Source organism: Cebus imitator, unplaced genomic scaffold, assembly GCF_001604975.1.
Source record: "Cebus imitator isolate Cc_AM_T3 unplaced genomic scaffold, Cebus_imitator-1.0 Scaffold16, whole genome shotgun sequence".
Taxonomy (NCBI): domain Eukaryota; kingdom Metazoa; phylum Chordata; class Mammalia; order Primates; family Cebidae; genus Cebus; species Cebus imitator.
The window spans coordinates 9,782,741-9,807,384 of NW_016107331.1; the positions used below are offsets into that span (position 1 = coordinate 9,782,741).

Here is a 24,644-nt window from a genome sequence, read left to right on the forward strand (position 1 = left end):
CAGCTACAGCTACAGCTATAGTGCTTTCTAGGTTCTGGGAACTCCTCCCTTTCCTTGCTCCTTCAGGCCTAGGAATAGTGGTAATACTTCTTTATTGTTGTCAACTCTAGTGTATTTTAAACTCTCCTATTTTACTCCTTTAACCCGACTGTTATATTTTTAAATAGTCTCTTAAAAAATTTCTTTTAAATCTGAGTAGGTCATCTCCTTCCTGCCAAGTCCTTAACTGGTACAGGAGGGAAAAGAAGAGAATTCACATACCATAAAATTTAGTCAGTGGGTTTTGGTATAGTCACAATGTTGTACAACCTTCACCGTCTAATTTCAAAACATTGTCATCACCCTAAAAAGAAATCCTGTGTCCATTTCCAGGCAGTCTTTATTTCCTTTTATCCTAGTCTCTGGAATCCTCTGCTCTGGATATTTCATATAAATGGAATCGTATCATATGTAGACGTTTTTTCTGATTTTTTTGGTTAAGTACAATGTTTCAAGGTTCATCTATGTTGTAGCATGTATCGGTACTTAATTCCTCTATATGACCTAATGATTTTCCGTTATATGTATGTAAATCACACACACACACACACACACACACACACACACACAAACATATACATGTTACATTTTGTTTATCCATTTATCAGTCAATGGAGATTTAGGTCGTTTCCATTTTTTGGCTATTTAGAAGAATGCTGCTAAAACGTTCATGTACAATTTTTTGTATGAACTTTTGCTTTTAATTTTCTTGGGTATATTCCTAAGGATAGATTTGCTGGATTGTGTAACTGTATGTTAGACTTTTTAAGGAATTGATAAACTCTTTTCCATAGTGGCTACACCATATTACATTCTACCAGCAATGTATGAGGGTTATAATTTCTCCATATCTTTGCCCCATTTATTATTTTTTGTGTTTGGTTTTATTGATGATAGCCATCTTACTCAATAGACGTTGTAGTTTTGATTTGTGTTTCTCTAATGACTAATAATGTTGAGCATGTTTTCATATATGCATTAGCCATGTATAACTTCTTGGAAGGAATGCCTGTTCAAATCTTTTGTTAACTGTTTAATTATCTTTTTATTGTTTAATTTTAAGAATTCTCTCTTTATTGTTTAATTATAAACATTTTATCACATTCTGTGTTTTTTCACTTCGTTGATGGTGTCTTTGACAGATGAAACTTTTCTGTTTTGAAGAAATCCCATTGATCTATTTTACTTTTATTGCTTGTTCTTTGGTGTTATACTTAAGACACCATTGTGCCATCCAAGGTCATGAAGATTAATGCTGCTTCTAAGAGTTTTAGTTCCTTCATTTAGGTCTTTAAGACATTCCTTCATTTAGGTCTTTAAGACATTCTTCTAAGAGTTTTAGTTCCTTCATTTAGGTCTTTCATTAATTTTGAGCTAATTTTTGTAGGTGGTGTGAAGTAGTGTTGAAAATTTATTATTTTGCACGTGTGTATCTAATTGTCCCAGAAAACGTTTTGTAGAAAAGACTATTCCTTCCCCATTGAATGGCCTGACTCCCTCGTAGAAAATCTAATGACCGTGTATATACGGGTTGGTTTTTGGTCTCTCAGTTCCTTACTATTGACCTGTATGTCTGTTTTTATGCCAGTACCACAACTGTCTTGATTATTGAAGGTTTATGGGGGGTTTGAAATTGAGAATCATGAATCCTCCATCTTTGCTTTTTCAGAGATTGTTTCAGCTATTCCAGATCCCTTATACTTCCTTATGAATTTTAGAATCAGCTTGTTCTTTTCTGTAAAAAAAGATCAGTTATAATTTTTATAGAAAATGTATTGCATTTGTAGGTCAATTTAGGGAGTAACCACCAATGTGAGACAATATTAAATCTAGCAATCTATTATACAAACACAGGACGTATTTCTATTTATTTAGGTCTTTAATTTATTATTATTTTTTAATTTAAAATACCTTTATTTGAAGAATTATTTTGAAAATTCTGTTTTTAAAGAACATAATTATCTTTTTCTTTAATGTGAAAGTAAGAATAATTGCAGTATATACATATTTTTATATGTAGATATATTTTGTTGCATTTTAGGTTCTGGGGTACATGTAAAGAACATGAAGGATTGTTGTATAGGTACATGCATGGCAATGTGGTTTGCTGCCTCCATCCCCATCACCTATATCTGGCATTTCTCCCCATGTTGTCCCTCCCCAATTCCCTACCCCCCACACTGTCCCACCCCTAGTATCCCCTGACAGACCTCAGTGTATGATGCTCCCCTCCCTGTGTCCATATGTTCTCATTGTTCAACACCCGCCTTTGAGTGAGAACATGCGGTGTTTGATTTTCTGTTCTTGTGTCAGTTGGCTGAGAATGATGGTTTCCAGGTTCATCCATATCTCTACAAAGGACATTAACTCATCGTTTTTTATGGCTGCATAGTATTCCATGTTGTATATGTGCCACATTTTCCCTCTCCAGTCTATAATCAATGGACATTTGAGTTGGTTCCAAGTCTATGCTATTGTAAACAGTGCTGCAATGAATATATGTGTGCATGTATCCTTATAATAGAATGATTTATAATCCTTTAGATACATACCCAGTAATGGGATTGCTGGGTCAAATGGAATTTCTATTTTTAGGTCCTGGAGGAAGCGCCACACTGTCTTCCACAATGGTTGAACTAATTTACACTCCCACCAACAGTGTAAAAGTGTTCCTATTTCTCCACATCCTCTCCAGCATCTGTTGTCTCCACATTTTTTAATGATTGCCATTCGAACTGGAGTGAGATGGTATCTCAATGTGGTTTTGATTTGCATTTCTCTAATGACCAGTGATTATAAGCATTTTTTCATTTTTTTTGGCCTCATATATGTCTTCTTTTGAAAAGTGTCTGTTCATATCCTTTGCCCACTTTTGAATGGGTTTATTTGTTTGTTTTTTTCTTGTAAATCTGGTTTAATTCTTTGTAAATTTTGGATATAAGTTCTTTGTCAAATGGGTAGATGGCAAAAATTTTTCCCCATTCTGTTGATTGCTGGTTCACTTTAATGATTGTTTCTTTTGCTGTGCAGAAGCTCTGGAGTTTAATTAGGTCCCATTTGTCTATTTTGACTTTTGTTGCCAATGCTTTTGATGTTTTAGTCATGAAGTCCTTGCCTGTGTCTATGTCCTGAATAGTTTTGCCTAGGTTTTCTTCTAAGGTTTTTATGGTGTTAGGTCTTATGTTTAAGTCCTTAATCCATCTGGAGTTAATTTTAGTGTAAGGTGTCAGGAAGGGGTCCAGTTTCTGCTTTCTGTACGTGGCTAACCAGTTTTCCCAACACCATTTATTAATCAGGGAATCCTTTCCCCATTGCTTATTTTTGTCAGATTTGTCAAAGATCAGATGGTTGTAGATGTGTGGCATTGCCTCCGAGACCTCTGTTGTGTTCCATTGGTCTATATCTCTGTTTTGGTACCAGTAGCATGCTGTTTTGATTACTGTAGACTTGTAGTATAGTTTGAAGTCAGGTAGGGTGATACCTCCAGCTTTGTTCTTTTTTCTTAGAATTGATTTGGCTACACGGGCTCTCTTTTGGTTCCATATGAAGTTTAAAGTGTTTTTTTCCAGTTCTGTGAAGAAGGTCATTGATAGTTTGATGGGGATAGCATTGAATCTATAAATTACTTTGGGCAGTATGGCCATTTTCAGTATTGATTCTTCGTAACCATGAGCATGGAATGTTTCTTCATCTGTTTGTGCCCTCTCTTATCCCATTGAGCAGTGGTTAGTAGTTCTCTTGAAGAGGTCCTTTGCATCCTTTGTTAGTTGTATTCCTAGGTATTTTATTCTCTTTGTAGCAATTGTGAATGACAGCTTGTTCTTGACTTGGCTCTCTTTAAGTGTGTTATTGGTGTATAGGAATGCTTGTGATTTTTGCACAGTAATTTTGCATCCTGAGACTTTGCTGAAGTTGCTTATCACTTTAAGGAGATTTGGGGCTAAAACAATAGGGTTTTCCAAATATACAGTCATGTTGTCTGCAAATAGAGACGATTTGACTACTTCGTTTCCTAATTGAATACCCTTTATTTCTTTTTCTTGCTGGATTGCTCTGACCAGAAGTTCCAATACTGTATTGAATAGGAGTGGTGAGAGAGGGCCTCTTTGTCTAGTGCCAGATTTCAAAGGGAATGCTTCCAGCTTTTGCCTATTCAGTATAATATTGGCTGTGGGGTTGTCATAAATAGCTTTTATTATTTTGAGATACATTCCATCAATACCTGTTTTATTGAGAGTTTTTATCATAAAGGGCTGTTGAATTTTGTCGAAGGCCTTCTCTGCATCTATTGAGATAATCATGTGGTTTTTGTCTTTGGTTCTGTGTATCTGGTGAATTACATTTACAGACTTGCATATGTTGAACCAGCCTTGCATCCCCGGAATGAAGCCTACTTGATTGTGATGGATAAGCTTTTTGATGTGCTGTTGCAATCGGTTTGCCAGTATTTGATTGAAGATTTTTGCATCTATGTTTATCATGGATATTGGCCTCAAGTTTTCTTTTCTTGTTGAGTTTGCCGGGCTCTGGTATCAGGATGATGTTGGCCTCATAAAATGATTTGGGGAGGATTCCCTCTTTTTGGATTGTTTGGAATAGTTTCAGAAGGAGTAGTATGTCTGGTAGAATTTGGCTGTGAATGCATCTGGACCTGGGCTTTTTTTGGTTGGTAGGCTATTAATTGCTGCCTCAACTTCATCCCTTGTTATTGGTCTATTCAGGGTTTCAGCTTCTTCCTGGTTTAGGCTTGGGATGGTGTCGGTGCCCAGGAATTTATCCATTTCTCCCAGGTTTACTGGTTTATGTGCATAGAATTGTTTGTAGTAATCTCTGATGGTGGTTTGTACTTCTGTGGATTCTGTGGTGATATCTCCTTTATCATTTTTATCGCATCTGTTTGTTTTCTCTTTTCTTTTTTATTAATCTGGCTAGTGGTCTATTTTGTTGATCTTTTTAAAAAACAACCTTCTGCATTTATTGATTTTTTGAAGGGTTTTTTGTGTCTCTGTCTCCTTTAGTTCTGCCCTGATCTTAGTTATTTCTTGTCTTCTGCTAGCTTTTGAGTTTTTTTTTTATCTTGCACCTCTAGCTCTTTCAATTTTGATGAAAGTGTGTCAATTTTAGATCTTTCCTTGCTTCTCATGTGGGCATTTATTGGTATAAATTTTCCTCTAGACACTGCTTTAAATGTGTCCCAGAGATTCTGGTACGTTGTGTCTTCATTCTCATTGGTTTCGAAGAAAATCTTTATTTCTGCCTTAATTTCATTGTTTGTCCAGTCAACATTCAAGAGCCAGTGGTTCAGTTTCCATCAAGCTGTGTGGTTCTGAGTTAGTTTCTTAATCCTGAGTTCTAATTTGATTGCACTGTGGTCTGAGAGACTGTTATGATTTCCATTCTTTTGCATTTGCTGAGGAGTGATTTACGTCCAATTATGTGGTCAGTTTTAGAGTAGGTGTGATGTGGTGCTGAGAAGAATGTATATTCTGTGGATTTGGGGTGGAGTGTTCTGTAAATGTCTATTAGGTTTGCTTGGTCCAAGTCTGAGTTCAAGTCCTGGATATCCTTGTTAATTTTCTGTCTCATTGATCTGTCTGATATTGATAGTGGAGTGTTAAAATCTCCCACTATTATTGTGTGGGAGTCTAATTCTCTTTGGAGCTCATTAAGAACTTGCTTTACGTATCTGGGTACTCCTGTATTGGGCGTGTGTATATTTAGGATCGTTAGCTCTTCTTGTTGCATTGATCCTTTTACCATTATGTGATGCACTTCTTTGTCTCTTTAAATATTTGTTGGTTTAAAATTTATTTTGTCAGAGACTAGGATTGCAACTCCTGCTTTTTTTTTGCTCTCCATTTGCTTGGTAGAGCTTTCTCCATCCCTTTATTTTGAGCCTGTATGTATATCCTTGCATGTGAGATGGGTATCCTGGATACAGCACACCAATGGTTTTTGACTTTTTATACAATTTGCCAGTCTCAATCTTTTGATTGGGGCATTTTGTCCATTTATATTAAAGCTAATATGTTATGTGTGAATTTGATCCTGCCATTTTGATGCTAGCTGGTTGTTTTGCCCATTAGTTGATGCAGTTTCTTCATTGTGTCAATGCTTTTTACCATTTGGTATGTTTTTGGAGTGGCTGGTACTGGTTGTTCTTTTCTGTGTTTAGTGCTTTTTTCAGGAGGTCTTGTAAAGCAGACCTGGTGGTGATGAAATCTCTCAGCAATTGCTTGTTCATAAAGGATTTTCTTTCTCCTTTGCTTATGAAGCTTAGTTTGGCTAGATATGAAATTCTAGGTTGAAATTTATTTTCTTTAAGGATGTTGAATATTGGCTCCCACTTTCTTCAGGCTTATAGGGTTTCTGCTGAGTTATCCACTGTAAGTCTGAGAGGCTTCCCTTTGTGGATAACCTGACCTTTCTCTCTGGCTGCCCTTAGCTTTTTTTCCTTCATTTCAACCCTGGTGAATCTGACGATTATGTGCCTTGGGGTTGCATTTCTTGAGGAATATCTTTGTTATGTTCTCTGTATTTCCTGGACTTGAATGTTGTCCTGCCTTGCTAGGTTGGGGAAGTTCTCCTGGATAGTATCCTGAAGAGTGATTTCCAGCTTGGATTCATTCTCTCCATCACATTCAGGTACACCTATCAAACATAGGTTAGGTCTTTTCACATAATCCCATATTTCTTGGAGGCTTTGTTCATTATTTTTAGCTGTTTTTTTGTCTAAACTTGCCTTCTTGTTTGGTTTCATTGAGTTGATCTTTAATCACTGATGTCCTTTCTTTTGCTTGGTGGATTTGGCTATTGAAACTTGTGTATGCTTCACAAAGTTCTCATGTTTTGTTTTTCAGCTCCATCAATTCATATATATTCCTCTCTAAGCTATTTATTCTCATTAGCATTTTGAACCTTTTTTCAAGTTTCTTAGTTTCTTTGCATTGGATTAGAACATGATATTTTAGCTCAGAGAAGTTTGTTATTACCCACCTTCTGAAACCTGTTTCTGTCAATTCATCAGATTCATTCTCCATCCAGCCTTGTTCCCTTGCTGGTGAGGAGTAGTGATCCCTTGGAGGAGGGGAGGCATTCTGCTTTTGGGTATTTTCATCCTTTTTGGGATTTCTTCCCATCTTTGTGGATTTATCTACCTGTGATCTTTGTGGTTGGTGACTTTCAGATGGGGTCTCTGAGTGGACATCCTTTTTGCTGCTGATGAAGTTATTTCTTTCTGTTTCTTAGTTTTCCTTCTAACAGCCAGGCCACCCTGCTGTAGGACTGCTGGAGGTCCACTCCGGACCCTGCCTGCCTAGGGATCACTTGCAATGGCTGCAGAACAGTAAGGATTGCTGCCAGTTTCTTCTTCTGTTATCTTTGTCCCAGAAGGATACCTGCCAGATGTCAGCCTGAGCTCTCCTTTATGAGGTGTCTTTTTGGTTATGCAGGAGTTAGGGAGCTGCTTGAGGAGACAGTCTGTCCCCTGTAGGAGCTCAAGTACTGAGCTGTGAGCTCTGTTTTTCTGTTCAGAGTTGCTGGGCAGGTACATTTAAATCTGTTGCAGTAGAACTCATAACCATTTTTTTCCCCAGGTGCTCTGTCCCAGGAAGGTGGGCCTTATTTATAAGTTCCTGTCATTCTGCTTCCTTTTTTCGGAGATGCCCTGCCCAGCAAGGAGGCAGCCTAGTCACAGTCTGATAGCAGAGGCATTGCTGAGCTGCCGTGGGCTCTGCCCAGCTGCTGTGTTAACTTCCTTGCAGTTTTGTTTATAGTTAGAACTGCCTTGGAAATGGTGGTCTGCCTCTGTAATGGTGGACTGTCTCTGTAATGGCAGACTGCCTCAGTAATTGTGGACTGCCTCGGTAATGGTGGACTGCCTCGGTAGTGGTGGACTGCCTCAGTAATGGCAGATGCCCTTCCCCCCGCAGAGCTGAACCATCCTGGGTCCAGATGTGCTTGCTGTGCAAGTCTCAATCTAGAGCATTTCAGATTGCTGGTCATTGTGGGGGTGGGACCAGCTGAGCCAGATCATCTGGTTCCCTGTTTCAGCCCCCTTTTTTTCAGTTGAACTGACGACTCTGTCTCCCAGGTGTTCCAGTCACCAGTTGAAACGACATCTGGATTTGTGTGAGTTTTTGTGCAGAGACCCGCTGCACCAGCTGAAACAGCTGCACTGGTGACTCGTGGCACTTTTCTGCCCAAGAATCTCCTGGTCTGTAGGCAGTAAAAATCCGTTTGGAAATGGAGTGATCACTCACCCTCTATGTTTCTGCTGGGAACTGCAATCCACAGCTGTTCCTATTCAGCCATCTTGGATTCTGCAGTATCAGGTCTTTAATTTATTTCAACAATGTTTTTTAGTTTTCACTGCGGAAGCCTTGAACTTTTTGGGTTAAGTGTTTCTGAGTAGTTTACTCCTTGTGTGTTATTGTAAATGTAATTATTTTCTTAATTTCATTTTCAGATTATTCATTGTTTTATATATATAGAAATAATACCGATTATTTGTACATTGATCTTATATCATTCAACCTTACTGAGCTTCCTTATGTTCAATAGCATTTAAGATGCAAAGTATAGAAATTTTAATGTAAAATAGGTACTTATTCATGGTAATGAGCTAGATATTGATATGACACATTTTTCCCCAGATAATATACATTTACTATTTCCAATATGTTAGACTATGAAAGGGGTTAGAGAAAAAGCTTTAAATACTCAATTTAGATAAATAAAACATTTATTGATCATTTATTCTATAAACTTTATGTATGCGCACATTTATTCTATGAACTTTATGTTTGTACACATTTTATCCTCATCACAATGCTATAAGGTAAATATGATTATCTCCATTTTATAGATGAGAAAAGTGGGTCACAGAGAAGTTAAGTAACTTCAGCAAGGGGACATGACTAGAAAATGGGTCTATGTTTCATGGTCCAGTGTTCTTTTTTAAACTATGATGTCATGTTTTCCCTTGAAATGATGTGGAAATATATCTATAAAAAACTTTCACAGTAGATGAAGTGCAGTCAAAATTTCTCAGTACTTTCATTGTCCTGCCTCAATTGCAAAGAAGACCAAAATGTCTGACAGCCCTGAAGACTTCAAACATACACTATGAAAGGAAAACCTCCTCTGAGCAAAATAGTCATATGCTTAGTTTTTCACATTTTTACAAAATTAACTTTTAATTCTAGAACAGCTTAGATGAATGAAAAAGTTATAAAGATCGTACAGAGAGTTTCTATATACTCTTTTTGTTTTCATGGTTTCCTAGATGTCTACTGTAATTCTAATCCTTGTTTCTCTTGGTAAGGTGTGTTTTTTTTTCTCCAAGTTTTTCTACTTGTCTTTTTTTCTGTAGTCTGAGTATAATTCACCTAGGCACTTTGTTTGATACTTATCCAATTTGATGTTCTTGAGCTTCCTGGATCAGTAGATTGGCACATTATTAATTTTGGAAAATTCTTGGCCATTATTATTCAAACATTTCTTCTGCTTTATCCTCCCTTTCTCCTCCTCCTGGCATTCAAATAATATACATATAACACCTGTTGAAATTGTCCCATTAATTCTTGAATATTCTAAGTGTTTTTTTCTTTTTTTTTTTTTTTTTTTTGCATTTTAGTTTGAAAATTTGATCTATCTTCAAGTTCACTGATTTTTTTCTTTTGTCATATATGGCCTACTGATGAGTCTGTCAAAGACATTTTTAATTTTTATTCCAGGTTCATTGAGCTATTATTAACAAACAAAAACTATATTGATTTAATATATACATTATACACATAGATACAGTTTTTGTTTGTCAATAATAGCTCAATGAACCTGGATATAAATTGCAGATACATTGTGAAATTATTATCACAATCAAGCCTATTAATATATTGATCACCTCATATAGTTGTTTATTTTTTATGTAACATTTAAAAGCTACTCTATTAGTAAATTTAAAACATACAATACAGTATTATTAACTAGAGTTACCATGCTTACATTAGATCTCTTGAACTTATTCATTCTGCATGACTAAAACTTTATACCCTTTGATCAATAGCTAAAACTTGGTACCCTTTGACCTATTTCCTCCACCCAACAGCCCATGGAAATGAGCATTTTATTCTCAGCTTCTTTAACTGTCTAAAATTCCACGTATAAGTGAGATTATAACTTTCTTTAAGTTTAAATCTCACTTATAAGTGAGATTTGACTTTCTTTAACTCTAAAATTCCACTTACAAGTGAGATTATGAGACATCTGTTTTTTAGTGCCTGACTTATTTCCCTTAGCATAATGGTCTCTAGGTTAATCTACATTGTTGCAAATGGCAGGATTTCCTTCTTTTTTTTTTTTTTTTTAATACTTTAATATCTCTTTTCTATAATTTTTTTTTTTTTAATATGGAACGCTTCACGAATTTGCGTGTCATCCTTGCACAGGGGCCATGCTAATCTTCTCTGTGTCGTTCCAATTTTAGTATATGTGCTGCTGAAGCGAGCACAATTTCCTTCTTTTTTAAGGATGAATAATATTCCATTGTATACATTTGCCACATTTTCACTCATCCCTTAATGAACACTTAGGTTGATTCCATATCTTGGCTATTGTGAATAATTCTGCAACAAACATGAAAGTGTAGATGTCTCTTTGAGATAATGATTTTATTTCCTTTGGGTATATACCCAGAAGTGGGATTGCTGAATCATATGGTGGTTCTATTTTTAACTTTTTAAGGCACCTCCATACAGTTTTCCATAATGACTGTACCAATTTTCATTCCCACCAAGATTATACAAGGGTTACCTTTTCTTCAAATCCAAATTAATACTTACTATGTTTTTTTCTCTTTGATAGTAGCCATTCTAACTTGAGTTGCTGTGTTGACTGAATGTTGAATTGCTGTGTGGTATTGAGCATTATTTTCATACACCTGTTGGTCATTTTATGTCTTCTTTTGAAGAATGTTTATTCAGTTACATCATCCATTTTTTAAGAAATTTGTTTTTGTTTTCTTGCTATTGAGTTTCATACATGTTTTGAATATTAACCCCTTTGAGATACATGGTTTGCAAATATGTTTTTCTCATTCTATAGGTTGATTATATCTCTGTGCTCTTGATTGTATCCTTTTCTGTGGAGAAACATTTTAGTTTGATGAATTCTTGTCTGTCCATTTTTGCTTTTGTTGTATATTTTGGGGATAATAGCCAAAAAATTACGGCTAGTTCAACATCAAGAATATTTTTCCTATGTTTTATCCTGGTAATTTTAGCTTCAGATCTTACATTTAAGTCTTTAAAATATTTCTATTTGTTTTTTGTACATGGTGTGAGACAAGGGTCCAATTTCATTGTTCTGCATGTTGATATCCAATTTTTCCAACACCAGTTATTGAAGAGATTATCCTTTCTCCATTATGTATTCTTGAGGCCTTTGTTGAACATCAATTGGCTAAATATAGTGTGGATTTATTTCTGATATCTCTACAAAAAATAAATTCCATTTGTTGAAATTCTGTTTTTATACCAGCACTATACTGTTTTGATTGTTAGAGCTTTTGTAGCATATTTTGAAATCAGGTATTGTGATGTCTCCATCTTTGTTCTTCTTGCTCAAGATTAATATGGCTATTCGTAGTCTTTTGTGGTTCCATATGAAGTTTAGAATTTTGTTTTCTGTTTCTGTAAAAAATGCCATTGGAATTTGTATAGGGATTGCACTTAATCTGTGGATAATGTTAAGTTATATGAACATTTAAAAATATTAATTTTTAAAATGTGAAAACGGAATATGCTTCCATTTATCTGTGTCTTCTTCAATGTCTTTCATCAATATTTTACAAGTTTTACTTTATAGACCTTTCACCTCTTTGAATAAATTTATTACTAAGTATTTTTGTGGGTAATATTAATGGGACTATTTTCTTAATTTCTTTTTCAGATGGTTTCTTGTTAGTGTATAGAAATGCAACTAATTTGTGTATGTTGATTTTGTGTTCTGCAATTTTGCTAAATTTATTTATTAACCTTAACAGGTTTTCTTGTGGGTNTTTGAGACGGAGTTTCACTCATGTTACCCAGGCTGGAGTGCAATGGAGCTATCTCGGCTCACCACAACCTCCGCCTCCTGGGTTCAGGCAATTCTCCTGCCTCAACCTCCCGAGTAGCTGGGACTATAGGCACGCACCACCACGCCCAGCTAATTTTTTGTATTTTTAGCAGAGATGGGGTTTCACCGCGTTGACCAGGATGTCTCGATCTCTTGACCTCGTGATCCACCTGCCTCGGCCTCCCAAAGTGCTGGGATTACAGGCTTGAGCCACCGCGCCTGGCCTTCTTGTGGGTTCTTTAGGGCTTTCTATGTATAAGTATGTCATTTATAAACAGGGACAATTTAACTGCTTCTTTTGTGATTTATGTGACTTTTAGTTCTTTCTCTTGCCTAATTGATCTGGCTAGGTCTTCTAGTACTATGTAGAATAGGCTTGGCAAGAGAGAGCATCCTTGTCTTAGAGGACTCCTGATCTTAAAATAAAAGCCTCAGTTTTTCACCATTGAATATGTTAGCTGTGGGTTTATAATATATCACCTTGCTTATGTGGAGATACGCTTATTCTATACTTAATTTGTTGATTTTTTTTAAATCAAGAAAATATGTTGAATTCTGTAAAATATGTCTATAGAGATGATCATTGGTTTCTGTCCTTTATTTTATTATGTGATATATTTGTTTACGTCAAGACATCATTGCATCCCTGAGGTAAATCCAACTTGATTATGTTGAATGTCCCTTTTGGATTTGGTTTGCTATTATTAATAATTTGTTGAAGATTTTTGCATCTATATTCATCAGGAATATTGCGCTGTAATTTCCTTTTCTTATAATGTCCTTGTCTGGCTTTGGCATCAGGGTGATCCTGGCCTTGTAAAAGAAGTTTGGAAGTATTCCCTCTTTTTCACTCTTTTGGAAGCGTTTGAGAAGAATTAGTATTAGTTCTTTTTTAAGAAAGAACTTAAAAATAGGGCATCCTACAAGACAAGGATTCCCTATTTTGCCAAGCCTATTTAACAGTACTGGAAGACTCAAATCATAAAGGAAGAAGTTAAATTTTCCCTGTTTGGTAGAATTCAGCAGTAAAGCCATCAGGTCCTGGGTTTTCTTTGATGAGAGATTTGTAATTACTGATTCAATCTCCTTTTTCATTATTGGTCTGTTCAGATTTTCTATTTCTTTATTATTCAGTCTTGGGAAGTTATGTGTCTAGAAATTTATCCATTTCTTCTAAATTATTCTATTGGTGTATAATTTTTCATGGTAGTCTTATGATCCTTCGCATTTCTGTAGTAGCAGTCATAATGCCTTCTCTGTCATTTATATTGATATTTAATTTTTCTCTTTTTTCTTAAGTTAGCTAAAGATTTGTCAATGTTGTTTATCTTTTCAAAAATCCAGCTTTTAATTGAATTGATCTTTTCTGTTTTTTTCTGTATCTAATTCACTTATTTCTTCTCTGATCATTACTACTTTCTTCCTTTTGCTAACTTTGGACTTACTTTCTCCTTCTTTTCCTAGTTTCTGGAGGTGTAAATTTAAGTTGTTTATTTGAGATTGTTGTCTTTTCTTAATGTAGACACTTATCACTATAAACTTATTTCTCAGAACTGCTTTTGTTGTATTACCATTTTTGTTTTCCCAGGATATTATTTGACTACCTTTCAATTTGTTCTTTGACCCATTGGTTGTTTAGTAGCATATTCTTTGATTTCCATGTATTTTGTGAATTTTCTAATTCATTCTGTTATTAATTTTATTTTTATATCATTGTGGTAGAAAATATAATCTATATAATTTCAATCTTCTTAAGTCTGTTAAGACTTGTTTTGTGGCCTAATGTATAATCTAACCTGGGAAATGCTTCATGTGTGTTTGAGAAGAATATCTATTCTGCTACTATTGGATGGAATGTTATGTATTAACTTGTTAGGCCCATTTGCTCTATGATGTTATTAAGTCTGCTATTTCCTTATATATATATTTTTTGGTCTGGATGATTTATCTGTTGTTGAAAGCAGAATATTGAAGTCCCCTGCTACCATTGTGTTGCTGTCTACATTTCCTTTTAGTTATGTTAACTCTTACTTTATAAATTGAAGTGCTTTGTTGTTGGATGTATATACGTATGTATGTGTGTGTGTGTATATATATATATACACACACACACATATATATACACATATACAATTGTCATGTACTCGTTTGACTCCTTTATCATTATATAATGACTTTTTTGTGTCTTTTGACAGTTTTAGACTTAAAGTCAATTTTGTCTAATATAAATATTGCCACCCCTGCTCTTTTGATTATCATTTGCACAGAATATCTTTTTCCATCCCTTCACTTTCATGTGTGTTGTTAAAGTGAGTCTCTTAGACAGCATATAGTTGGTTTTTGGTTTTCTATTCATTCAGCACCTCTATATCTTTTGATTGAATAATTTACTCCATTTACATTTGTAGTAGTTATTGATAGGTAAAGACTTACTATTGCGATTTTGTTCATTGTTTTTTGAGTGTTCTGTAGTTTTTTAAAAATTCTTATTTTCTTACTGATTTTCTTTGTAATTGATGATTTCTTTGTAGTGATATACTTTGATTCCTTTCTGCTTATCTTTTGTATAACTAATGTAAGTTTTTCTTTGTCGTTACCATAAGCCTTACATAAGACATTTTAAAATTTTAGAATTATTTAGTCTATTTTTAGCTGATACTGAATTCAACCACATACAAAAAATCTACACTTTTATTTCTTTCATCTCACTTTTTCATTTATGTCACAGTTTACATATTTTTCAGTGGTGAACCCATTAACAAATTATTGTAGCTATATTTTTTAATACTTTTTCTTTTAGCTTTTATATTAGAGTTAAAAGTGATTTACATACCATCATTACAGTATTATAGACTCATACTATTCTTATCTTTATAGTGAGTTTCATACTTTCATATGTTTTGATGCTGCTAGTTAGCAATGCTTTCATTCTTAAAGAATTCCCTTTAGCATTCTCTGTAAGGGAGGTCTAGTGGTAATGAAATTCCACAGCTTTTGTTTGACTGAAAAAGTCTATTTCTCATTTCTGAAAAACAGTTTTGCCATGTAGAGTATTCTTTTTTGACCATTTTTTCCTTTCAGTGCGTTGAATGTTTCATCCCACTCAAAACTAGCCTGTAAAGTTTCTGCTAAGACATCTGCTCATATTTTTATAAGGGTTCTTTTGAATGTGATTACTTTTCTATTGCTATTTTCAAAATTCTCCCTAAGAACTGAGACTTTTGAGAATTTGATTATAATATGTCTCAGTGAAGATCTCCTTAAGTTAAATGTATTTGAGATTCTTTAGGTTTTATGGATCTGGATGACAATCTTTCTTTCCAGATTTGAGAAATTTTCTGTTATCTCTATAAATAAACTTTCTTCTCTCTTCTTTTTCTCTTCTCCTTCTGAAGCTGCCATAATGCATAAAATGGTTTTATGGTGTTCCTATAAACCATGTAGGTTGTTTTTTACTTCTTTTAAAATTATTTATTATTATTCATTTGTCTTGGTAATTTCAAGTGACTTATCTTCAATGTGGCTGATTCTTTTTTCTGCTTGATTGAGTCTACAGTTGAAGAAGTCTATGGAAATTATTGACTCAGTCATTGTGTTCTTTAGCTCCAGTATTAATGTTTAGTTTCTTTTTGTAATTTCTTCATTGATCTCATTAGTTCATGTTTTGGTGTATTGGTTTTCTGATTTTACTTAGTTGTCTATCTGTATTCTCTTGTAGCTCATTGAACGTGGGTTTTTTTTGTTTGTTTGTTTGTTTGGTTTTTTTTTGGAGTTAAGGTCTTGCTCTGTCACCCAGGCTGGAGTGCAGTAGCTCAATCATGGTTCACTGCAGCCTCAAACTTTTGGCCTCAAGTGATCCTTTCACTTCAGTTTCCTGAGTAGCTATAGGCACTATAAGGAATACAGGCAAGCTTCATTATACCTGGCTAATTAAAAAAAAGAAATAGAGATGGGATTGTTCTATGCTGCCCAGGCTCGAGTTGAACTCCTAGGCTCAAGTGATTCTCTCACCTTGGCCTCTCAAAGTGCTGAGATTACGTGTGAGCTATTATACCCAGCCTAACTGATCTTCTTAAAGATGATTGTTTTGAATTCTTTATTCCACAGTTTGTAGGTCTCTATTTCTTTAAGGTCCATACATGTGCTTTATTTTGTTCCTTTAATGGGTGTCATGTTTTTCTGAGTACTTATGATCCTTCTGGCTTTGCATTGAGATGTGTACATTTGAAGAAGTAGGCACCCCTTCTAGTCTTTACAGACTGGCTTTGGCAGGGAACGTCCTTTATCATTTCACCCTTCTGGAGATACTAGGTAGGACAGCCAATGGGGTATGCATACATGCTTGCTTCTGAAGTTCTTGGTGCAAGGGAGGAAGGTTTCCTGGCGCCTGGGTCAGTGGGATGGAGAGTCTGGCTCCTGGGTCCACAAAGACTAGGCTGGGGCTTTGATTTTTGGGAATGGGCCTAGCATCTGGGTCCAGTGGTATGGCTCTAGAGCTTGGCTGAAATAGAGCCTGACTCTGCAGGTGTGGGCTTGTTGCTAGGGTCCACTGGGATAAGCATGGTGATGAGGGTGAGGCCAGGCCTGGAACCTTGGTGCATGTATGCAGGCATGGTATCTGGTTCTATATGGCTGAGCCTAGAGCCTGGGCCATGTGTGTCAGTTTGGTGTTGGTGCCCACTAAGGCAGTCCTGGAGACTGAGTTCATAGGGACAAGCCTGGGTCCTAGGCCTTTAGGGACTCCTTTAGAACCCGGAGCTTTCAAAGCTATCCTTGCACTGGTGTAGGCCTGAAACCTGGGTCCCAGTGGGCCATCCTCACACTGGGTGGGCCTGGAATCTCGGTCTACAGGCGCAGGTCTGGTGCCTGTGACCATAGGGTGGGACTGGGAACTGGTACTGTAGGTGCTACCTTGATGCTGAACTTACCTGAGTCTGTAGGGGAGGGCTTGGGTCCTGGTTTCCTAGGGTCTGACCTGGAACCTGGGGCTACATAGGTGCCATCCTGGCACTGGGGTGGGCCTGGAACTTTGATCTGTGTATGTGGCTTATTGTCTGGTAACATGGTAATGGGCCTGGAGGCTGAGTCCATGCTGGTGGACCTGGAGCCCAGGAGTATGGGGGTGGGCCTGGAGCCTGGGTCTGCTCAGGCCTGATGATGAAGTTGTTAGGGGTCTGAATTTATGAGAGCAGGCATAAGTCCCGGGTCTACCAGGGCTGCAGGCAGATGTAGAATGACTGCAGCAAGCCTGAAGCCTGGGGCCATAGTGGCTGGCCTGGAGCTTGGGTCCTCAGGAGTTAGCCTAGAGCTGGGGTAGGCCCAGAACCTGAGACCATAGGATTGACCTGGTGCTGACATGGGGCTAAAACCTGGGTATACAAGGGCAGTTCTGGCACCAGGGTATGCCTAGTACCTAGAATCTGGGTCCATGGTGTATGGCCTGGAGCCTGAGTCTGTAGGAGCAGTTATGGGTTCTGGCTTCACAAGGCCTATCTGACCCTCGGCCAGCTATAGCCTGTGTTGGGTTCAGGTCTGGGGACTGGATCTGTAGGGAGTGGCTATAGCCTGGGTTACAGGGACCGGTCTGGTGCTGGGGTTCACAGCAATGTCAGGTACTCACTTTGTTCTCCTTCCCCAGCCACAGGGCATCTCTTTCTATGCTGTATTTCCTGCTCTCGTGGGAAGGATGATGAGGGTAATGTGAAACTGTCCTTTCTACCCTCTTCAATGCACCTTTTTCTTATTTATGTGCCCCTGTCAGGTGCTGTAATCTCTCACCTGAATTTCTTAGTTCTTGTGAAGTTATTTTCATGTCTGTGTGGATAGTTGTTCAAACTGCTATTCCAGTGAGGAGATGAGTGCTGCAAAGTCCTATCTTATCCTCTTGCTGATGTCACTCTCAGGGTCATTCCAGACATTCTTTATTTGTTTTATCATTTTTAATTTCCAGTTTGCCTTTTTATTTTTTTTTTAAATCTCCTTTTTTCTACTTATATCACCCATCTGTTTTTTCATGTCGTCTACTTTTTCTAAAGCCCTAAAAATTAATCATATTTGTTATTTTACATTTCTGTTTAATTTCAGCATATATGTCATGTGTGAGACTGTTCTGATGATCCTTGCTTTGTCTCTTCAGACTAGCTTTTTTCTTTTCTTTTAGTATACTTCGTAACTTTTTGCTGAAAACCTGATGTGATATATTGGATAATAGGAACTGTCGTAATTAGGCTTATAGTGTAAGCATTTATGTTAATTTCACGAATAGTTGGTCTGTGTTTATGTTTGCTGTAGCTAATATGTACTAGAAGCTTTAAATTCCTCTAGTGTCCTTGAATTTTTGCCTTGTTGACTTTGGATATCCTTAAGTGTTCCTCCTCAAAGAGAGTGAGCATCTCGAAGCTCTTTTGGCTATGGCCCATTGCTGTTATTCCAGAGCCCTGTTGCTGTGCACAGGAATGCAAGAGATAAAAAATTCTGTAACCTTATAATTAAATTGTAGTCTTTTAGAGGGCATGTGTTTTAGGGCTATGACTTTGGTAACCTTTTGCCAGTGGTGTAGGTTTCCCCTCAGCCCCTTACCCACTTCTCTGGCTGTAGCATTCCTAATCTATTTCCTTGAAGCTTTAACTCCTGCTTCTGCCTGAAAGATCTTTCTTGGATCTTCACTGTGAGAATTTGGTGGGATTCCTGGAGCTAAAACCAACAAAAGTGCGGGGGATCCCTAAGTCTGTGACCCCAGAAATTTCTCACTCTCATGGTAGTCCATTTAGGCTTTCACAATGTGGCTAAGTACTCATAGGAACTCCTATGAGTTCCTGAGACTTCTGCTTCAGTTAAGCAAATCTTTCCTGGAATACTGTGAATCTCTGGATTTGGCTGTCTTTCCAGATATCTAGGTAGAAATTTACCCTGCAATCTCAGTTATCTGATGGTTTGGAAAAGTTGTTGGATTTCTGTTTGTTAAGCTCTTTATTGTTGTAAGAACAGGAGTGATTATTTCAAAGCTCTTTACATGTCTGAGCTGATCCTATAGCCACTCATGTATATTTGAATTCTGAAGTGCACAATATTGGTGAACCTTGATAAAAGTAACTTAAGGGTAGAACATGAAAAAAAATTAGGAAATATTTTCTAGCTTAAATATGAAAGTTTATGGAACAATTTTGATCTGTGGCTGTAAGTATAATCAAAGTAGCAAATTAGATGAAAATGTACTTTTTCTCTAAAAATTTAGATGAGCTATACTTTCAATTTGGGTAATCAATGAAATTCCCCATTTTGCTTCCCATGCGTGTAAGACACGGCTTTGATGACCATTTGACATGAGAAACACTTTTCACAGGAAGTGGCATGAAATTTAGTAATTCATGAAGTGTGTCATGAGACTGCTTTTGTATGGGTATTAATATTTTGTATGTAAAACAGTCTTCAAAAGGCCACAATGATCCCAGTTTCACTGAGAAGTCACATGTTGATGCAAACCTTATTTTCACACAGTGGTTGCCTTTTAGTACATCAAACTTCAGTGAACATCATTAGGTCAAATGACTGTGAAAGGTCTTAAGTGGAATGATTTTGATCCGCTCTACACATTTCCCACTGGATTTTTGTCCACATTACATAATCACTGTACATTTGGCACAGTATGTTGCCTTTGAAAAAGTTTCAAGATTAAGAAAGCATGAAGACAGAATTGCCCATAAAATCAGAAAGGAGCACTAGAAATATATATGCTGCAAAGACTAAATCCTTTCTTCCTCTTTCAGCGTAAACTAAAAGCTCATGCTGAGCTAAAGCTTTATGATTAAGGACTCAACTTAGATAAACACTAAAGGCTATTTCACACTATTTGTCTTCTGATTTGGCTAGGCATCAGTATTTAAAAATCTATTTAGTAACAATTCCTAAAATTCTTACCCCGAAAATTCTACCGTGGTCAAAAAACCTGGAAATGAAAAACAACATTGTCAATGTGCATAGAACAAGTTAGTCTGAGAGCATCCCTTCTTTAAGAGAGCATAAAAGTAAAAGAAGATCCTCTGGATATGGGTAGCTTTAGAGGGTATATTGACAACTGAGCAAATATTAAACATACTTTTCCAAATTGAGATCATTTGCATTTAGCTTTTAATATATAGCCTTCCCTTTTCAGTGCAATTCGATTTAATTAGAAACCGTGGCAGCAACTTCAAAAGCTGTGGATTGTGCTCAGAAGTCACCTGTAGAATCACCATAAAATGCTTGCCCATTTCAGTAAGCAAGACATTTAAACTTGAAGTCTGTTTAACCAGAAAAGAATAAAAGTGAAAGAGATGTTTGTGGTGATTCAAAGGTGACTTCTGAGCACATTCCACAGCTTCTGAAGTTGTCACGGAACCTAATTAAACTTCTCCTTCGTGTTTATTCTTTTGCAATTAAATTGACTTCAAGTTTAAATGTTCTTTTACAAAGAATTTTAGTTATTACAAATGCAAAGTTTTATTAAGGGTGTGTTCCTACCTAGCCATAATCAATAATATTATTTCCATGGGTAAGAGAGATTAGGAGGCCCAAGCAACAAAGTCAGAATGAATATTTGGAAAATAAAACTTTATTTGTTAGGAATAGCCCAGGGAAGTATCCAAAGATGTACTGGGGTAAGCTTTTACCAGCTCATGACAGCTAATTATTCAATTTTCGCTAATTTTGCAAGCCCATTGTTCAGGGCTGTCGTCGTCCTCGTCATCATCACGTAAGGTACATCTTGCTGTAACCCAGGCTGGAGTCCAGTGGCACAATCATGGCTCGCTGCAACCTTGACTTTCTGGGCTCAATTGATCTTGCTACCTCAGCCTTCCAAGTAGTTGGGACTACAGACATGCATCGCCATGCCTGGCTAATTTTTGTATTTTTTGTAGATGATGGGATCTCCCTATGTTGCCCAGGCTGGTCTTAAATTTCTGGGCTTAAGTGATCCACCTTCAAGGCTATTATTAAAAATATTTGTAATGCAAGCTTACAATTAAATAAATTATATTGAAAAAGATGTATTTAAATACATTGTTTCCTAATTCATTTACTGCTTTGCACTGTTACCTTTGCCTTTCTGATTATTTACATTGACTATGTCATAGTGGAAATACTGAACAATAGTGTATTATTGTACATCTCTTCACAACTCCCTACCCATTGATGCCACATCAGTAGTTTAAATAAGCCAGGGTGGCAGTGTTTACACCAGGAAAATTATTCAATGCTAATAATTGGGGATTGAATTATTGTTTTATTGATTGTACAAACAAGAAAGTAATAAAGAAAATGTTAACCAGGCAGGTTAAATGTCAGTGCCTTGTTTGTGTTCATTACATTATGAATAGCATAAAAATTGAGGAACTATTCTTCCAATATTTGAAAATTATTCTTTGATTCAGTGAAGTTATTCATATATTTTATAAATAACATACATTTTATTTTTAATTCAGTGAAGTTATTCATACATTTATAAATTGTGTAGCACACAATTTATAAATAACAATGAGTAAGATGAAAGTGTTACAAAATGCTTGTCATTCTGCTATATCTTTATTGTAACACTTTCATCTTACTCATTGTTATTTATAAATTGTGTGCTACATGCCCTTCACATTGGTAAAATTTATAATAAACTTGTGAACATAGATACACACACACTTTTTTCCTCCCAGAGAAGTAGTTGTTATACCAGCAAGCCACTGGTGATATTCAAGAAACCATGAAGGTAGGGCTATATTTGAGATTCTATAGTAGTATTGGTAGCAATTATCTTGATATGTAGTTTATATGTGGCAGGGAAAAGAACTTTTCATGACAGAATTAACTGCCTGTGTGAAATCAACTTTATTGAGCTGCCAAATTACTACCTGCTTTTCTTAAAGTAGCATTAATCTCTTTTTGTCAGTATAGTGTCTCCATGCAACTAAAAGTTGATGTAGCAATATGATGTTGGCTCCAGATTTTAGGCTCCCTCTGTGAGTCCTGTTTTGGTGAGGAATGCATCAGAACAACTTACTGAACCTTTTCGTTTTTCAGAATTCTGCCAGCCTTCTGAGTCATCATTTACTAGTCTTGTCTTTGACAGATACTGTTTATAGGTTTGAAGATACACATGCTAATGTCAGTAAAATTTAATTTTCAGTTATAGCAAGTAATTTTCATTGTTTTTGTTTTTAATACATTTTGTATTTCTTTCTATTATAAAAGAGCTTTTTTTCCTAGGTTCTTTTCTCAAATCTGTGTTCGGCTTTCTTCCACTTGTACCTGATTTAATATGTGACTATATGGTTCAAAACAGAGAAAAGAAGGGGGGAGAAAAGCAGCAGATTTAGAGGTCATTAGGTTATGACTACAGAGTTATGTAATGGTTTTCTCATGCATGTCCACTAATTTATTATTTCTGTGTCTGAGCTGGGCAAAAGATAATGGGCAGATGGAAAGAAGCTTCATTTTAGGGCATAAGAGATTTCTATTTCCATTTCTCTTCCACTTATTTTTTAACTGAGGTCAAAAAATATTAATGGAGAGTGATCACTGCATAGAGGACTTTCTTCCTAGAAAGATTACTGTCTTCACTGTGGGAAATATTTGATGCTTTGCTTAGAACGGCCTAAATTATAAAATAAAAAGCTAATTTTGAATATATTCTATCCTTGGAGGGGAAGACCAGTTCTCACATTATAGTGTTCACAAGTGATAGATGTGGAAAAGGTGCTGTAAGTAGTTATCCCTTTTTAGGATTTCATTTTAATATTGAGGAACCTGTGGATATTCAGTAGGCTGTTTGTGGACTACACAGAGTCTCGTTTTCCGGACCCTTCTCTGGTTCTGTCTAGACATCCTACCTAAATTGGAGATGCCATTCCCATGTCTTAAATGTCATGAAATCTAATGAATTAGGGCTCAGGACCTGCTCATATGGACCAGTTTGAGTTTTGTAACAGTCTGTCAACCTCTATTCTGCTAGGATCCTGAGTTGGAGTTTTTTGGTGATATTGACAAATAAGCATTTAAAATTTATTTTTTGAATGGATGAATACGAAGAGTCACAATACAAATTCAAAAATAAATTATATAAAATGTGAAAAATTTAAACGCTGTGCTATGTCCCATGCACCCAGTCACTTGAGTGAATATACTTTCTTTTGTATATTCTCAGGTGTATGTGTGTGGGTGTGCTTTTACACAAATTCAGGAAGGTGGGAATGACTATTGCACATGTAATTATAGTTTTACTTAACAATCGCATTTCTAAAATCTATCCTATAGATGCATTGGTGCACATTGTCATGAAGGTCTACCAAATATTTATTGCAGTATTGATTGCTGTAGCAAAAAAAAAAAAAAAAAAAAAAGGAAAAAAGAAAAAAAAAAAACAATTTCTATCAATAAGGCGCAGGCTAAAGAAATTATGGTACATCCATAAATACAATACTCTGCATTTTTGAGGGGAAAAAAGAGGGGAAATGTTCTATGCATTGAGATACCGAAATGGAAATACTCCAACAGGCATGTATTGTTAAGGGAATAGCTGTTACAAAACAATATGTTTAGGTACTGACTTTTGTGTTTAAAAAGAGAAAATAAGAAAGGCTTTTGACATGAAAGTCAACTTTTCAAAAATAAATTTTTTTTTCAACAAAAGGCTGAAAGCAGAAACAATTCTATCACTGAACAAACTTCAAGGGGAATAGAAAAAAAATACTGGCTATTACATGTATGGATCCCAAGTGGATAATTTGATTGCACTCTAGTTTTGAATAATGCAATAGTGAAAAATTGGGAACAAAACTAGAAAAATGTTAAATAAATTATGGTATGTCTACATAATGCAATACAATTCATTAAAATGAGATTTATAGCATTGGAAAATGCTTTTTAAAATATATAAATCATGTAAAGAAAGAAAAAAGTAGGCCAAGAATTGTCTAATGAATTAGTATTATTAATACATTTGTTAAAAGATATCAGAAAATACACAAAAAGACTAACAGCAATTATCTTTGGATGTGGAATTATGGGAGATTTTGCCTTCTTAATGAAACTAGTCTTTATTTTCCGAAATTTTAATGCTCACTTCACATTGCTGGAAGAGATGGAAAAATGAGCCTTATTTTAAAAGGTGATTGAAATCTTTCTGGGAGATGGTAATTGAAGAAAATAACTTAAACTTTGTGCCTTTGTTAGGAGGAGAGGAATATAATTCATTCTTGGCATGAAAGGTGACTCATTCCCCCATCCTTTTCCTCTTCTTCTTTCCTAGGTCAAGCAGTTTGAGTATAAATTTTAATTTAGCTCAGTAGTGTGATAGTTGGCTTGTCAGCAATATGGTAGGTATTTAAAGTTATTATCCAACAAAAATCATCTTATTTTAGTAATATTTTATAATATTTTTTAAAGTATAATAAAAATATTGGCTTTGATTCTATTAATATTCATTATTCAGTGATGTGTGAAATCTTCCAGGGTATAAAATA

The 24,644-nt window shown here is 35.9% G+C and overlaps 1 long non-coding RNA gene and 1 other non-coding gene across 2 annotated transcripts in view; one reads left to right on the top strand and one right to left on the bottom strand.

The window, feature by feature from the left end:
- The window catches only part of LOC108289146, a 124,319-nt gene that overhangs the window by 90,621 nt on the left and 9,054 nt on the right, over nucleotides 1-24,644 (top strand). The gene's annotated exons all lie outside the window — the stretch shown is intronic.
- On the bottom strand, nucleotides 10,443-10,549 carry LOC119468301. Its single transcript, XR_005196966.1, has one exon. It is a non-coding gene; the product is annotated as a U6 spliceosomal RNA (small nuclear RNA).